Below are 4,401 nucleotides of genomic sequence, written 5' to 3'. Positions count from 1 at the left end.
GAAGTCGCCCCCCTTGGAGGTCGTCTCTCTCTTCTACCCCTTGGCTTTTTTGCTTGCTTCCTTATTTCCTATAAGTTCCTACCCACTTGAATTGTTCATCCTGGCTCAGGGCTCATTCGGTTCGTATAAGGTGGTATTGGCCATTTTGAGGTCTGAAATTGCTTAAGTATTATATAGAACCAATTGTACGTAGCGTACGTGTGAACTGCATTAACTCACTTCGGTCAATGTGGATCAACTCAACACCATTTCGACTCTTAGACCCTTTTTGGATGGACCAAACCATCTTCAAACCTTTGGACACCTTTTCCAAACCGAGTAAGTCATTAGAACCCATTTTCTAAACCAATTCTAAGCTTAAACCTATCATAAACCCAATTATGAAAATAACATTTTGTTGCTTTGTTTTTCAAAAAATATCCTAACTTAAAAATAACGTATCTCCTAATCTGTACCTAGTTCAAACCTGCAAAATTAATCTTAAACATTCCTAAGTGTACTTAACCTACTTTTAAAAAAATGAATTCTAATTCTTTCTCATTAAGGAGAATTAAATCCGACATTAGAACTTGTTTTGCCTAAAACCCAGCTCTGAAACAGACCCCATCCAAACTCTTGTCCCAATATTACTAAGCTTTAATTTTGAAACCAAAATGACTCAGGCTTCCAAATTTTACCCAGACCCTCTTTAACCTATCCTTAGCCAAACCTCATTTTTTGAGATTTTTCTAATTCTTCTTTTAAGAGAAATAATCCGCTCTATCAATGTATGTCATAAACTCAACAAAATTCAGATCCAAAAACAAACCCAAAACTTTGCATAATTTTATTTCTGCAACCGGAATCCTCAGAACCTATGATTTTAACATAAGCTTTCCTGAGGTATCTTAAGTCTTTTCTTATTTGTACATTATTTATTGAGATGTATTTTGGGAGAACTCGATCTTTCATTGAACCTCGCCTGAACCCTATCCAAATCTGTAAATAAGACTTGACCTTAACCCAAGCCCACTTAATCCCTCAAAGCTAGGCCCATTGAAACGCATCAACTCTCCCCCATCTCTCTTTATCATTTTTCTCACAGTTTTTTCTTGTAACACAAACAAGTAAAAAAAATTATTTAAAAAAGTTATCATATCAAAACTTTTCATAGGCAAAATTTTCTTTTCATGTGAACATTTTTTCTTGCTTCTAAACTCTCCCTAAAATTCGGCTAGACTTTGCTATGAGTATCAATGGTCCGGTTTAATTAGGATCAGGACTGTAGGTTTTGTACAATGTTGTCAGTATCAGTATCGATCCTGAATTGTTGAGCCACCGATTCATCTGCATATTCAGCTGAATCATTTTGTGTCGGCCCAAAAATAATAAACAGTTATTACGTACATGTGTTAAAGCTATTAAAATGATGTTAAAATAATTTTATTTTTTTACATTCATTGAAAAATAGCCGATTCAAATCCTGCAGTGTATCAAAATTCCGCGGATACGCACCGATACTGATAACATTGGTTTTGTAATAAAGGTCAGATTAAGATCGGGTCAGACCTAAAAGCTCTTATTAATACATGGATCTGAGTCCAACACTAGTTTTAATTAAGATGGGTGATTTTTTAATGTACAAGAAATAATGTATATATATTATAGGGTATGTATCGGGTACCATGCCTCAAAGTCAAGATCAGGCTGGGACCCAGCTGAGCTGTTAGCACCAAAGTCTGACCAGTTGACACCCTTAATTCTTTTGATGGTTAGATCCAATCTCATGCCCCCCAACCAAAAGGAAAAAAGGCTGATTGGGTCTGAAAACCGGGTACTGGCATGCCGGGTCGTACCTCATAGAAAAGCTTCATTTTTTAATAATGTTCGTAGGAGGGGGCTGGGCTGTCCAAGGGTCGTTGGACCTGATCCTCTCTCCATGCTCCCAACGTGTCAAAGAAGCTTCTCTTGGCGACCGAAGCTTTTGCCTTCCTCTTCTTTTCCCTTTTCGGGAAACCGGGCTCCACACCGAATCATCGGATTTTATCGCGTGTGAAAAAAGCGGGCTGAAGAAGAACGGAACTCCACGTCCATCGCGTCGGAGTTCCGCCCGACTTCCCTTTCCCTCCTCCCCCTTATCTCCGTCGTCGTCTCTTTCTCACCGGGCATCGCACGATCTCATTCGTTTTTTCATCCTTTGATCCTTGCGAAGCAATTCCGACGAGGCTCGATCGAAGTCGACTTTTCTGCGTTCCTGCGCTTTCCGGAAACATGGCATCCGGCGACTTTCTCCTACTCCTATTCTTCTGTGGCCTTCAGGCGCTCGTCGTCTCCGTCCTCCTCTTTTTCTTCATTAGGAGGCGGAGCGACGATCATCAGAGCCGATTGTACCAGTTCTACAGGATTCCCGAGTTCGACGGCGACGGTTTCCGCGAGAACGGGCTCTACCGGCGGGTCTCCGTCTACGTGAACTCGCTCCCGGCGGCTGAGGACACTGGGTTTGCTAATCTTCTTGCGCCGAGGAACTCGACCGAGATTTCTCTCCGTTTAGATGATAATCGGTCGGTGGAGGACTCGTTCCTCGGGGCCAGGATGTGGTGGAAGAACGAGGAGGACGGTCCGGGGAGGCGGGCCTTCGTGCTGAGGATCCAGCGGAAGGACAAGGCCGGTGTACTCCGGCCGTACCTCCAGCACGTCCAGGCCGTCTCCGAGGACATCGCCAGCCAGAGGAAGGAGCTTCGCCTCTTCACGAGCTCGGACCAGCGGTGGAGGTCGGCCCCGTTCCGCCATCCGGCGACGTTCGAGACGGTGGCGATGGACCCGGACGTGAAACGCGGGCTCAAATCCGACTTGGAATCTTTCGCGAAAGGGCGCCAGTACTACCACCGCGTCGGCCGGAGCTGGAAGCGCCGCTACCTCTTCTACGGCGCCTCCGGCACCGGAAAATCCACGACGATCGCAGCCATGGCGAATTTCCTCAACTTCGACATCTACGTCGTCGAGCTCTCGCGGATCGCAGACGATTCGGAGCTCAAGATCCTCCTCCAGCAGATCGCCGGCCGGTCGATCCTTGTCGTCGAGGACCTCGACGAGTTCTTCCCGACTTCTGGAGTCGATAAAAACTCCAGTCGCTGGAGGACGACGGGGGTGAGCCTCTCCGGCGTGCTGGATATGATGGACGGGATCTGGTCCTGTTGCGAGGAGCACAGCATCGTGGTGTTCACGATGGGCAGCAAGGACGGGATCGATCCGGCGATCCTCCGGCCGGGAAGACTCGACGTGCACGTCTATTTCCCGGCTTGCACCTTCCCGGCGTTCAAAATCCTCGCCTGCAACTACCTCGGCGTGAAGGACCACAAGCTCTTCACCCACGTCGAGGAGTACCTCCAAGCAGGGGCGTCCCTCACACCGGCCGAGATCGGAGAGATCATGATCGTCAATCGGAGCTCGCCTAGCCGGGCCTTGAGGTCGGTCATCAACGCCATGCAATCGAGCAACCGGCAGGCGAGGAAATCCGGCTTCAGCTACTCGAGCGACAACAGCATCGCCGGTGGGTTGCCGGATTCCGGCGGAATTTTCCTCCGCGAGACCCGTTCGCTTCCGGATATCCGCAAGTGGTATAGCTTCCTCAGGATGAAGAGCAGGAGGAAACTGCCGCAGTTGCCTTACGGTCCCAAGGAGACCTGAGCCGGACGTTTCCGGTCACGGAATCCGGGAGGCGAGCCGGAAGTTGACCGACCCACGGGGATTTTGTTTGGTGAAAGCTGTGCGACTTTTTCCTAATATTTTAACTCTTCTGTTAGCGTGTCAACGTTGGTTGTAGAAAGGAAATGTGAAATTGGGATTGGAGAATCAAACCGTGTTTTTTGAAATTGTTTCTCGTTCTGATTTTGACGTGGGAAAGCTTTCAAAGCTCACTTGTTAGTCATTTTTCTCCATCTTTTTTCCTTTTATTTTATGATTTTGTTGCTTAAGAAATATCTCTATGCTAATTCTTTCTTAAAGGAGCTTTTTTGGTTCCATGAATACAAGTAGTGGCTATTAACAAAAAGGAAAAAAAAAACAGAAAAGCTAAAGCTGTAGATTCTGGTGCAGGTTAAATTGCTCCTTTTTTTCTTTTTTATATTTGCAATTATCGTTGGTCAAGGAATGGCCAATCGCCAAATTCGTTATGTCGTTTTCCAGAAAAAAGAAATCTTTTTTTTTTTTGCGGTTTTCCTGTGCAAAGAAGACCAGCCTTGTTATTGTAGCTCAGTAATATGCCGTGAGACTCTGGTGCGGAGTCTGCAGGCAATCCCACGTTAAGTTCTCATACTGGTTGTGCACGTTTTACAAAGAGTCCCTGGAAAAGAACGAGCAAAACACGAGGATCGAGTGTTGCAGTCCAGGGAAGGAATACGACGGCGTGGGGTCATTACTCGG

General features: G+C 46.3%; 1 pseudogene across 1 annotated transcript; it reads left to right on the top strand.

Annotated features, from left to right (window-relative positions):
* The first annotated feature begins 1,636 nt into the window (after positions 1–1,636).
* Positions 1,637–4,075, top strand: LOC149835847 (AAA-ATPase At2g46620 pseudogene; annotated as a pseudogene). The gene has a single exon (XR_016432658.1). The product of XR_016432658.1 is annotated as an AAA-ATPase At2g46620 pseudogene (transcript).
* Positions 4,076–4,401: the final 326 nt, after the last annotated feature.

The sequence above is a fragment of the Nuphar pumila genome, chromosome 6 (assembly GCF_984573655.1).
Source record: "Nuphar pumila chromosome 6, dmNupPumi1.hap1.1, whole genome shotgun sequence".
In the NCBI taxonomy this organism is placed as follows: domain Eukaryota; kingdom Viridiplantae; phylum Streptophyta; class Magnoliopsida; order Nymphaeales; family Nymphaeaceae; genus Nuphar; species Nuphar pumila.
This window is presented reverse-complemented; position numbering and strand designations above follow the sequence as displayed.